The following is a 13,777-nucleotide window of genomic DNA, read 5'->3' as shown; positions in this document are numbered from 1 at the left end:
GCAAGAGCTGCTTCCCTGAACACCTAAGTGTCCATTCTGTCGCACTGTGGGCAGCCACTCTGATGGCCTGGGAGGTCTGATGAGGTAGAGCAGCTGGTAGTGCTGCAGTTCTTTGTGTGATTTTGGAAGTGCTTCAAGGAAGTGTGGCTGGGTGAGCCTAACCAAGGACTGTGAAGGGTGCGGTCAAGCTTAAGCCATGTGAGACCAATTTCAGTTTCTTCCCCTTATGGCTTTGTTCATGTGTGAAAATTGTAACGTGGAAATTTGAGAAAGAACATCGGTGAAAGCAACAGTTGGCCTTTAAAAGTATGAATATGTATCCAGTATAGTGGAAAACACTTACTTATGTAAGACACTTTCCAAGAACAAATGAGAATTGATTTATTTTGTCATTGATATCAGTTACACGTGTGTAGGTAAGCACCACAGTCAGCAAAAGCCTTGCTGTAATCTACAAGGCCTCTTGGGTGACCCTTTGAAGCAGTCAGCTAAATTTTGTTCTCCAAATGTACCTAGACAAAGGATTTGTGAACTCCCAAATGTAGGAAATTGTGCAGTCTCCGTTATAACATACTTTTCCAAGAGTTTAAAGGTTGCTACTGAGCAGCTCCTATTACCTGTAGTTATTTCCTCCAATGGGAAGAGCAAGGTGGGAATTCATACTCAAGTAGTGCTGCTATTTCAGTGTTAAGTCAGCAAAGGTACATGAGAATATTGAGAAGCAAAGCTGCAACTTTCTCCAGCATTTTCCTGTCTCCCTTCATTGTACGTCTGGAAGAAGCAAAAAAGATCTGATGCATTTATGTTGAAAACAGTTTTGGCAAAGCTGGAATCTCTGCAGAGGATGGAGGTAGACGTGATGCTTTACATTTCTGGTCTACTGCTTATGCAGGGTTCTATCTGCCTTCAGTCCCAGCACTGCTTCAGCCCTCAGATCATTAGGTTCATTTTGTTCAGTCTTCAGCAATGTGGCTCCCAGATGTGTTTTCCGGTATTTCATTTATAACTGTGAGGAATCTACAGCATCCAGTCACTCCTGTGTCTGTCTTTTTTTTTTTTCTTTCCCTGGCATTGAAGTTCTTTGAACAGGACATTCCTATTAACATCAATAGTCAAAAAATGGAAATAAAACAACAAAAAAAACCCAGTCCAGTTTTCATTCTCACCAGGAGGATCTTTAAGGCAGAATTTCAACACACACTTTGCTGGTGAATCTTTGGGGTTTTTTGTTTGCCACTACACTAAAACAGTTTGCAGTTGATATCTTACATTCATATAGAGTGTGCCTTTGCAGTCTTCAGCTTTGTGAATATTGGCATCATTGTTGTAACTGCAATAGTTTTGGGACGTAAATGGTTTATTTTATTGTACCAACTTAGGAAGTCAAGAAAAAAATGACCTGGAGGAAGGCTTGTATACGTGAAAGCTTGTCTGCTTTCTCCAGTTATATGGACTTGAAAGATATTATCTCTCTTGCAGATCTTCCCTTCCTTTGTAAGCATGTGCTTGGATAATTATCTTCAACTGTTGCTTGGAAAAATAGTTTCTAAAGAATTTGGGCACACAAAGTAGCCTTTGCAAAATTGGCTACAGACTATTTCTTAAAAGAAGTTATTTTCTCTCTAAGTTTATTTCAGAGACACATGAAAATGCTTTTTGCCATATGTATTTCTAGGCCACATTTTAAAGCACACAAAATTATTTGTTCTTATCTTATAAATTTTCATATGCATAGCAAAAAATGCAGGCGATTGTTTTTGTCTAAGTAATTTTGAAAAGGTGTCACTATGTCTGACTTCAAAGTGCTCAGTAAATCTAGATCACAAAGGCGATGAATTTGAAATATTAAATCATGCATCTCAGGGCACTGGGGAAAATTAAAAAGGGAGGCTGACTAAAAGATCAGAAAAGCATAGCTCAAGCAGGACTGTGGGAGTCTGAGTTACTTTCTTTTCAAATTGATTTTGTTTCATGGGATCTTCTTATATCTCCTGCTGCAGTGAGAAAATAGCATCAGCACACTTAGCCTTTGCAGGCTTTGCATTTACAGATTCACCAGCTGGATCCTGAAAGAAGTTCATGAACTTTACAGCAGGCAGCTAGTCTGATCTTGACTGCACATAGTTTTAATTGCAGTATCTCACAATTGGTTTGTGAAGTGTAGGGTATACCATGCCTTCCAAAAGTATTGCTGTTAATGATGATAAATTTGTGTATCTTCCATATCCATATCCTTGTATTTGAATCCTGATTGTGTCTCAGCCTCTCCAGCTTTTGGGACAGTGTGCGCCTAATTTTAATCCTGTGCTTTACAGAGAATGGTTGTTTTTAGCTGCTGTGGATATTTAGTTGTCCTATATTGCACTGACTGCAGAGCCAAGGATGGAATGAAGAAAGGCCCATCCCATCTTCTCAGAATATGCCATAATTTATATACTTTTATCAAATCCCAGACTACCTGCCACCTTTCTAATATTAGTGATTCCAGGCTTTAAGAACTCGCTTAACAGGAGAAGTTCTGCCTCTTGTCTAATCCTACCCCTACCCTGCAATGCCCTTGCTGAGGTGGTTGTTCCTCCCCTTCCTTATGAAACCAAACATTTCCTTTGCTCTTGGCTGCCATTGAAGAGAGATGCTTTCTCCAAGCTCCCTGCCATGTCTCACACTCTCTCTCCTTGAACTGAAATGGTTGTCAGGACTCTATCAGGTATAAGACCAGGTTATAGTTTTTTTTTTTTTGTATTTCAAAAGGGTGCTTTTTCTTTTTTTATATTTGTTTTTACCATTGTGCTTCTGGTCTTCTTGACCTCATAGTCTGCTCTGGTCTGGACCAATCCCTAAATAACTGAATTACCTGTCAGTGACATCTGGTTCGTTCCCCACCTTTTTACAGATATTACAACATATTTATTAAACAGTGCACCCTTTCAAGGCTCTGGCTGATGACTGCTGCATAGAGAATTCATTACTTGATCCTATCCTTTGTTTTCTAGCCTGATTCTGATCTAGCAGCAATTCTCTGCCGTTCTCCCCATAAGTATGTAACTTATGTATGGCTTCTTGAAAAGACATTTGAGGTTGTGCCTTCACTGCACACCAGGGCATGACCCCAATCACCTTTGGGAGGATGACTTTTTAGGCCCATCAATATGACCACCAATATGAAGTGTTTTCTTCAGAAAGGCTGGAAATCCAACAGCTGTAGTTTCAGACTTGCCCATCGGTCAGCTGAAAAAATACACAAAATCTTGCTTAAAAAAAGATCACTTTATGATTAAAAAAATGATGCTGGATGAAGTATTGCATTTGTCTAGGAAATAATGAACACCCATTCTGAAGCATTTTGTGATTTGAAAGACTGGGATATAGCATTGCAGAATCTCATGAGGCTTCTAGTTCTGTAGCCTCAAGTCATTATTCTGCCATGTCAGTAAAGTTAACCAGGCTGACTTCGTCTTCTTTGAGGCAACATAACAACCACTCTGGATCTAAGGGATTTTGTTTATTTGTTTTGTTTTTTGTGTGTGTGTGCTTGAGAGAGAAGACTGAACTGTCTGTAGTAGGGAAGGAAAAAGAGAGAGGATTTTGTGTATGATTTTCTTTGACCAGCTTCTAGTTAAGCTTTCAAGTGCTGTTAAAATCTAATGTTCTCTCCAAGGTCTTATTCTGTATATTATAATCTCTAATCATCTGTGCTACAGCTCTCACAGAAGTGCTAAAACCATTTTACCACCACATCCCTGGCAAGACTGTTCAGAGTCTTTCAAAGAATGAAACTTTTAATGAACTACAAATCTAAGACATTTGCAAGGCCTTTACAAAAACTTGGCATTTCAATGACTGTGTTAAGTCCAAGGGTAATTTTCGGATCTGCAGTATATAAAATCAGTCCTCTAGCTGCTTGTAAATATCAGCACAGAAATAGGACTGTGAAAAGTCTCTTGTCTGTATCATAATTAGTAGAAGAAAGTAAACTGATATTAAAGGCCAGAGATAAGTTTGCAAAGGAGAAAATTTCTCCACACTTTCATGCTTTTTCTTCCAGAAAAAAAAACAAAATTGAAAATTGGTCTCACTACTAATTTGTACATTTGCTGATATTATTGTTTTAATAAAAATATACACTCTACAATAAAAGAAGACTTTGATTCAGGACAAATGCGACTCCATGTAGAACAAAACATGTTGTTTTACCCATTCGCTATACCAAACTTTTCAAGTTCACAATTTGCAAAGGAGAAAAGTAGAAGAAAACAAGGTATGAACTTTTCCAAAGTGAAATGGTGTAAACTGAAACTTCTACAGACTTTTTTTTTTCCCATTTCCTCATGAAGAAGACCAGTACAGTCAGACCTTAAAGAAGATATACAGAGCTAAAGGAGTTTTTTTAACCTTTAAAGGACTGACCTTAATTTTCAAGTTAGATCCTGATCCAGACCTTTTGACGTTTTTCAATTCACTGTCTTTCCTTCGCCATTCTTTTGAATATGAAAAATAGAGATTAAATCAATTTCTGATTTCACTTGACTGTGACAGAAATCTTGAACAATATAACATTACCTGGTGAAAACAAGTGTCTATGAGATTGGCTCTAAGGCCTGTTTTAATTAGACAGGTAGATGGCATGGAAAGAATGCATGCAAACAAAGTCCAGCACATTGCTGTCACTCCAGATTTGGGTGGAGCAAGCACGCATTTACCTCAGTGAACTTAGAAAAATATCAACAAAGCCTTTGCTTTTCAAATCCCATGAATATCTCTCAGTATATGGGACCGTGTAAATGCCACAGAAATCCCATTCTTGACATTTGATTGATGCCATATAAGAGACCTGAGACTCTACGAAGGTTTTTTGTGAGAAACAGATGAATTGACCTCAATCATACTTGCATATGTAGTGAAGTCAATACTAAAATTACAGGAAGTCCTCAGGGGGAGAGGAAAGTTACTAGATGGTTATGAATTAGTTTTGGGGTCTGGACTTGGCAGGTGTGAAGCATTTGCCAGCTAATGGCTTTAGGAATTTGTTCTGAGGTTGTTTCTAAATCTTGTGCTGTATTCACATGCCATGACAATGTATCGTTAAATAAATATTTAACACTTTGTGTGTGCTCACATTTTTTTTTCTCCTAACACTTCCAGGTATGGGGAACACTTGTGTTGTTACATTCTGTGCTTTACTGAGAGAAGCTCAGCAAATTTGCCTTTGTACAGGTGTCTGTGGCAGAACAGGAGGCTGAGCCCTGTTCCTGTATCCCAGTTTGGTGGTGTAGTAACATGGTCGGCACTCTTGTCTGTAGGTACTTTCCATGCCTTGCTACTATAGTGGGAATTAGTCTGAAAATTTGAATGTTGTAGTTATCTAAGGTAAAATCATTGAGAAAAAAGATGGTTTTGCCTACACCTGGTGTAATGAAGGTAGCTTCATGACTCTCAGACTGCCATATGCCAGATGTCAGTAGACAGCTTAACGTGTGTCAATTTAGAGTCCAGCACACCTGCTTACTTGAACAACCACCTCAGAGATTCAGTGAGTCTTGGCAGTTCTACTTTGCTATTCTTCCATGGATGAGAGGTGTTAGAGATGCCACTGTATAGATCTGACAGTAAAGAATGAAGCAACCTCTTTCCTCAGCAGCGAAATGTGAGTGCTTGTGATAATTTAGGGACATTTTAATCCCTTACTGTTAATTTTGTGTTTGAACAAAAGGATGAAAGATCTAGTGTTTCCTAGAGGCTATAAGCCAGATTGTCAAAGAAGAAAGTTATCCACAGCAGACAGTAATAACGATGTAGATATCAATACCAACTATTCTGTCTTGTGCTTTGCAAGATTCTATTTTAGAAAGTTTGTGAAACTTAACAAGATTTTAGAAGAGCAGAAGCAGTTTAAATTGTGGTGTAATATCATGACAGCTCTGGAGACAGTTCTGAATACTATGAAGAAGATGTCAGGATATTAATCATTCTTTCAAACTAAGGTTGAGTACTTCAGACCAGTGGAATTAACCTTTGAAGGGTGACTGTTAACAGTTGTTTTCTCAGTTCTTCTTCCTCTTCTCCACTGCAGCAGTCTCTCCCCTAAAACACTGTATTAAATGTCAGCTGTAAACATGTCATGAGCATATCATAGCACCACATTATATGTAACATTTCAGAGCATGAATACATCTCAATATACCATACAAGCACCTCACAAGATAGCACTAGCAGCTTTATCATCCTTATTTCTCTTGTTTCTATGGATTTTACTCAACAACCTGAAATAGTAGTTCACTTATGTGAAATATACATTCAAAATCTTTGGGGTTTTTCTTAACCCCGCATCTTTATCTGGCTACAGCATTTGTAATTTTCTGCCAGGGTGTATTTCCATGGGGTGAAGAACCTGTTGGGTCCAGTGGGTGAATGAGTGTAACCCACTGATGGGGCAGAGCTTTGCACATTTACTTGCAAGGGCACAAACATCTCTAACTACTGTATGCCTGCAAACCTGAAGACTTAGAGTTCCTATGTTATGTTTTTGTATTTATCTAAACTAATGGCTACGTGATCTTTCACAAGGAAATGTGAGCTTGCTCTGTCTTTACTTGGAGCTGACTGGAAGCCATATAGCAAACTAGCATGGCACCAGGCCTAAACCAATATGTGCTGCTTCCCAGCTGAACTTTATTAGCTTGGGCTTGGTGCCCTGCTAACCACAGCTGTGAGTTTCTTGTTGGCTTGGGAGTACAAGCAGAACAAGCTCAAGTCTCTCTACAGGTAGTGCTGTAGGGTTTTAATGCTTATGAATAGTGCCAGCATCAGAATTTTGAATGTTTCTTCTTTCTGTCCTCAAAACAAGCCACAAGGTGAGTTGCATGTCCTTCCATTTACAGCCCCTCCATCAGCAAGCTCAAGGTATTTTACAGTATTTATAACCTTTGTTTTGCTATCAGAAAGTCATCCTTTGTGTTGTTAAGTAGTCTTTGCACTCCATTGTGGTTGAAGAGACAGTGATTTTTCCAGCTTCTTTAAAAAAAAGGGAAGAGAACAGACAAGACAATAGCAGAAGGTTAAAAAATAGTAGCTGAGGAATGACTTGGAAATTCATGTGGAAGAAACAGATGTTTCTTGGAAATGTCTTAAAATTATTTAATCTAGATCTCTGGGCTGGAAATTGGCTTGCTTCTAAGAACAGTTTGTTGTGAATTTTCCTTGTGAAAACATGTTTCTGGAAAATGCCTGTTTATAAAAACCAAACCAAGCATTTAACAAAAGTTAAAGTGTCTTGGAGATGACGGTCCTTCTCTGGGTTCTGGTTCAATTCAATCTGAATTGAAGTTGGGTGGAAAACTTCAGCAAAGTTGAGCACTGGCCTGCTGCGAGGAGCCCTATCACACCTTCTGGAGTAGGTCTTCTTTATCATCTTCATTCTGTTCAATTTTGTAATTATAGGGTCTTTAGTTTATAGATTTATGGCACCTAGGAGTAAGGGGGTATGTTGTCTGCTGAACTATTAGTTTAAGTCTGTTCTCTTCTCTTTTGCATTCTATTTCTTCACATGCAAACACCCACTATTGTTGAAATGAGTGCTTACCTCTTACTGATAAATTTGAGTTTGACAAACTGTTATTTTTTCACAGCAGAATTTGGGATGAGTGTTTAGCAGTTCTTTCTTCCTGTTCAGAGTTGCTCAAGCATTTTGACTAAGCTTCCTAACTTTGAACAAGGGGCAGGTATTGAAGGAGTAACTGGTTACACTATTTTTTTCAGACCTTAGCTAAAGCTAGATAGAAGAAGAACACATGAAAATAGAAATCAGTTAACAAAAATGTTTCCACGTGAGAAGCTCTATTTTCATTTGTTTCTCTATTTTTTTGCAGAGATTTGATTAATGTGCTATCAAGGTATGCAAACTTGTCATTTAACATAAACTGCTATCAGTTTACAGACATCTCTGCAGTTGCAAAAAATTGTATCCAAAATGCATTTACCTTATTGGTAAGGGGATATACAGATAATTTTTTCTAGCTCACAAAAGAAAAGCAGACAAAAGTTCATGTTTTCCACCTTCACGCTTCTCTGTAAAGCCATGGAATCCCATGGATTTTCTTGGAGCAGAATCCAATCCTGGATGTGGAGATATGGGATGAGCTGTATGGCAGCTGGACACCATTGTGCACCAGATCAGTGGGAGAGGGGAACTGAGAATTTTGGATGCTGTCTGGTACCTCTATGTTGTTGCCTTTCAGGCTGTTGTGGAATAAACATTCCTATGGCATACTGGAGGGTAGTGCAACCAGCCTACCTTCTCTTTAGCTGTAAAGTGGGAGCCTAGAATGAGACAACATTGCGTTTGAGTGAATATATTTGTTTTCTGTTGGGAGTGCTACTTTATTTGGCTTGCATGTTGTTAATTTTTGTGCTAGTAGCCAGGTTTTCAAGCCACTGGAATAGGATGGCATCTGGAAGATCATGTTTTCTGCTCATAGAGGTGGTATAAGGATTTTGTAATGAATGCCTCTGGAATTCCTAACACCTGTTTTTTATAATCCTATAGAGAAAAAAATGAATGTGTTTTATTGTTCATCCTTCAGGGGAAGAGAGATAGGGGCCCACATATCAGTGGGAAAAAAGCTTATCGCAAGAGATGAGAAAATGTTTCTTTTATCTATGAAGCAATGAATATGTGTCTTGCAACAATGCAAGGTTATACTTCCCAGGCAAATCAGCCTTTACAAAATAACACGTTTCCACTTTTCTGCTTCTTCTGAATACATACTTTGTTTTGAATGTGCTTCATAAAAACTGATGCAAAAGTGATGTTGAAATTCAAATACGTTTTATCTAGAGGCAGTTTTCTAAAATCTGTATTTTCTACATGATTTTTCCTTCACCCAGCCATGGGGAATCATTGGATGTGGGTGTACGGAAGGGAGGAAAAGGAGGCTTTTCCTAATTTTCCTTCCTGTGATTTTTTTTAATTGTTGTTTTAGTGGGCCACATAAGCAGCCACTTGTCTCCCTTGAAGGAGTTTACTGAGCTTCTGCCATATGCTTAATTCACATAACCCTCTGCTCCTCTGGAGTTGCCTCTATAGCAACGGAAGATGATATCACAAATAATTTACTATTTAAAATAAGAGAAAGAAGTAAATGAGCAGATAGAGCTGTTTTTTTTTCTTCATCATCTATTATTTCCTTCTGATTGAGTAAAATGTTAAGGGGAATGTGACCTGGGTATTAGACAGAGTACCGGAGATGAACTGATAACCAGGTTCCTTGCAGTCTGCTCAGAAGTGATTCCTCCTTCTACACAACTTTTCCCCCTCTTTCCTAGTTTGAGCATGCTCCCTCAGCAAGATAGATGACTGAGTTTAAAAAAAGAAAAAAAAAAAAAAAAGAAAAAAAAATCCTAAGATCGATTTAAAAATCCACGGGCCTTTAGGGAAACATTCCCTCAAGTGTGATGCCATCAGTCTTGTCCCTGCTTGCAGTGCTGAGACAGTCCCAGGGCTGGGACTGTGGCCCTTAGCTTTGTTTTGTAAGCCTTATAATCCTGTCGTGTGTCAATGCTCTCATGATGCAAGTGATGTTAATTAAAAATGACTGGGTGAGAAAAGTTACATCTTTGTGGAAAAACTGCAGCACTCAAAGTTTGGTTTCCTTTGTTCCCCGCTGAAACAAAACAGACACTTAAAACTGCTCCTGGGGGAAGCCCCTGAATTAGCCTAATCTGGGTTTTGAAAACCTTCAATAAGTTCAAACAAGGCCTTTAATCTGGGATTTCTTTACTCTAAAGAGGGTTCTGATAACTCAGATGGTTTTGGTAGCAGGTGGTGGTCTTTCTTCATCTTGAAGAATGTTAATTTCTGGCTTTTGCCTTTGTGAATATACTTCTTTATACAGGAGGAATTTTTTTATTTTTTATTAAGAGATATTTGACCTCTCCCAAGTCATTCCTTGGGACAGTTTAAATTAATAAAGAATGAAGTGTGTGCCAGACTTGCTCAACGGTTCCTTTGTTCTGAAAATGACTGTAAAATGTCTAATAATTGACCAAATCTATATGAAGCACTGTGTTACAATGTCAGGGTAATGGATGTAGTATGTACGTGAACTCGGGAGATGTTTTTTCCATCTACCTTCTCCTTTGATCACAGGTGTGTTCCGTCATTCCACTTCAGTAACCAAACAGATTAACTCCTAAAATGAAAAATGGCTTGAAATTTGATATAAAAGACCTAGTGTCCAGGCAAAAATGAAAGAAGAAGAGAGAGAAGTAGTTATAAATTATTCTGTCTTCATATTGTGACACTGGCAGCATAATTTTCTACAAAGGAGGTAATCTTTGCTCATTATTCAGCTGGCCAATGAGGTGCACACTTTTTTGCCAGGAGCAGGAAAAGTCACTATAAAGAATGTGTCAAGTTATAGTTTGCCAAATTAAATATCAGAAAAAAAAAAAAAATCTGCTGTCTAGATATCTGCATTATGGTGACAGCTGGGTCACCTCTGTAGGCAAAAAATCTAGATTCGTGAATACTGAATGTAGCAAAGGGATTGGCTAACTGACCTTGAGAAGATGTATTGCCCTGAAATACCTGCTAAGGAGTTGTAGCTGATCGCAGGGTTGTGTTTTATCACATGCCTAGCAATATATATGATGGTACTCTTAACAAATGCGCAGGAGCGGCTGGTATAGAGAATGTTGACTGAAATCTGATATTCTCTGGCACATGATGTTAGGTTGGTTTGTTTGCTTGCTTGCTTGTTTGTTTTGTTTACTAGAGTTAAAACACCTATGGTTAGCTGGAATCTTTTGGGTTTCAGAAATCTTCTGGAGCTTATGCACACTGCTGTGGCTATTTTAGTTGTGGCTGTATGCAGTGACTCGTACTAAAATAAGTAAGCGTTGCTGGAAATCAAAAGAAAACTTCTTGAAGCCCAGGGGTTGCTTGAAGAGCTAAATTGTACTGGTTGAGGCTGTTGTCAAATTAAGTTTGAAAACATTTCTAGATGCCATTGGTAATGCTTTTCAAAGTAGTGAAAATAATGAAAAGTAGTGAAATAATGGATAAATTAAAGAAGTTCCAATATATGGTGACGAAACGTTTTCCTATTTGGCTGTGTCACGTGGGACAGCATTGGGGCCTAAATTATAGTGTGCGCTGTAAATCTCTAGGCAAACACTGAGATCAGTGTGATTTACTTAGCTGCAAACTGTCAAACTGTCCCACCTTTATATACAGTACAAGCTTTGCGTATTCAGAGAAACCAGCTAGCAGCAATTCACTGTTTGCAAAAAGCAATGTTAAATCAACTCTTCAGCAAGACTAGTATATAAATCAATGAACAGTATATTCCTTTGAGACTCTCAAACCTGCACAGGAAAGCCACTCTAAAAGCAGATTAACGGAGATCCTGATTTATGGTTGAAACAAACAGCCAAAGTCTATTTTCAGAGATCTGAAATACTAGATCTATGCAACTTATCTAGGTGACAATCTTATGGCTTTCCACTGGTGCTGTTTATTCATTTTTTGTAGCTATAGAGGAGCTTAAAGTATGTGTTGCTATGTGTATGCATAGATATGTTCTACACTTGCAGGGGGTTACTGCTGTTCAACCAAAATGTGCAACACTATACCTGCTACTGCAGAGCCTCTGCATGGGTCCTCTTTTCCTTCCTTCTGTCTTTTGCTGTGGTGTGTATCTCTCTTATCTACTGTGTTCCATGCCTGAACATTGAATCTGGAACCCTTACAAAGGAGCAGGAGACCCAGGTCTTCAACTGGTCTAAGGAAACAGTACCGCTCCTATCAGCAAACTTCATTTTCCCTTATTGATGCGGCTCACAGTACAAGGTGTATTGTTATTTCTATGTGAACTGGCTGTCATGACTGACTGTTTCATCATCCTGTACTCCTTGCTAATCAATTAGTGGAGACCTACACCAGCAGAAAACAGTGTAAACAGTGTGGAGGCAAATTAAAAAACAAACAAACAAAAACAACAAAAAACCCAAAACAAACAAACAAAACACAAACACACAAAAAAACCCCAAAAAACCAAAACCCACTAAACTTTGAACATACCACATGAATTAAAATACACTCCATGCGTTTGGTTGTCTGAAAAGTCACGCAGGTGGTTGTAGAGTTTCAGCTGAGGTAAAAAGACTTTTACAACAATAATAGGGATTAGAATGAGGTTTTATAGAGTGTGTGTGTGGGGGGGAAATAAAAAAGAAAGTTATCCTGCCCTTAGCTGGACAGCAGCAGTGAGCTGTCTCATTTTCCAGGGACTGAATCACAGAAAAGATAATTTTGTATTCATAACATTATACACTAAATATTCCTAATTCTTAATGTTAAATATTCTTGTTCACAATTTCTTCAGCACTTAGCTTCTCTCTATAAAACTACGAAATTTGAGCTTGAGAGGCAGGGGATGAACATGGGCTGTGTGAGTAGCTACCACCCAGGAGGTGAGCGGGCTCCGGTCTTTGACCTCTGGTGGAAGTTGCGTGAGGTGGAAGTGCACTGCAACAGCCAGGTCCTGGGTATCTACTCTGCAGATAATTTATACAGCGGTGGCCTTACTGGTAATGTTTTTCAAGACAGGAGTATCAATGGGTGGTGCTTATCATGTCCTGCAGAACAGGAACTGACTATATGCAAACCAAAACATCTCAGTTAATAATAAAACGTCAAAACCAACTATTCATTGTACACAAATTTATCAATAACTAATATAAACACTGAAGCTTAAGGACAATTTAGTGGTTTGTCCTTCATACCAATAATTCAGCTGTTTGAATTGTACATAAAGTGAACTAACAACTTAAGGAATTATTAGAAGCAATGTATCTGTCAAACTGAAGATACCTTTTGCAAAGATTGCAAAGATCTCATTAGCCATAAATTTCAGTGCAAGCAGACTTTTTTGTATTAAATGTGAGAAAGTCAATAACTTTTAAATTAAAATACTTTTTTCCTTCCACAGCAAGCAAATCAAAAGACTGCAAAACTTCTGAGAACAGAAGAAAAGTGACTCATTTTTTTTTTCTACATAGGTATAACCAAACTCGGATATAGTTTGTATTTCATTTTATTCCAGGGTATTTTTGCTACTATTTAGAAAAAATTATTGTTTATGTTTGACCTGAAGCTGATGTGGGGCTCTGCTTTATTAGCTAGAAATTCTCATTTGGGACTTTGCTACCTTAATACTTGCTTAAATAGACCTGGGATGCACATTGAGTTCCCCTGTTTAGACTCATAGCCTCCATCTCCCAGGGACTGCTTTTTGAGGTAGCCTGCACACCTGACATGTCTATTCCTTTCTTGATCTTCAAAAACCTGAATTTATCTCATCTGCTTTTTGTTCTATTGCCATTTCCTCAGGTTTTTGTTTTTATTTTATTTTTTAATTTGTTTTTATTTATTTTTAGCTGCCAAGGCTTTGTTTTTCCTCAGGAAGGCGAGAGGAAGCTTTCTGATTCTGCTTTTTAATAGATATAATCACTATTTTTTTCTAAGACGAGTGTAAGCTGGTAAATCCAATTTACTAAGGCGTATCACTACAAGACATACAGTACAGGCTGACATCTTCCATCAGGGCCAAACCCTGGCTCTATAGGTTGTGAGCAGGGAGAAAGAGCTGCTGCATCTGAGTGAAGCACCTGTAATCAGTGGGCTAAGTCTTTTACTGGTATTTTTAACTTAAATGTTATCTAATTTAGACCTGCCTAAATCTAGGTGAGGTATTGTCCATGAGGTGGTTTGAGTGTA

General features: G+C 38.3%; 1 long non-coding RNA gene across 9 annotated transcripts in view; it reads left to right on the top strand.

Annotated features, from left to right (window-relative positions):
• Positions 1–13,777, top strand: part of LOC110355641 (uncharacterized) — a 107,190-nt gene that overhangs the window by 15,453 nt on the left and 77,960 nt on the right. Inside the window, exon 1 of one of the 9 annotated variants that reach the window (XR_010470436.1) lies at positions 6,561–6,851. The exons of the other annotated variants lie outside the window; for them this stretch is intronic. This is a non-coding gene — a long non-coding RNA (uncharacterized LOC110355641). Of the gene's footprint in view, positions 1–6,560; positions 6,852–13,777 lie in introns of those variants that run through there. 9 annotated transcript variants of the gene reach the window in all.

This window comes from Columba livia, chromosome 2 (assembly GCF_036013475.1).
Source record: "Columba livia isolate bColLiv1 breed racing homer chromosome 2, bColLiv1.pat.W.v2, whole genome shotgun sequence".
NCBI classification, from domain to species: Eukaryota; Metazoa; Chordata; class Aves; order Columbiformes; family Columbidae; genus Columba; species Columba livia.
This window is presented reverse-complemented; position numbering and strand designations above follow the sequence as displayed.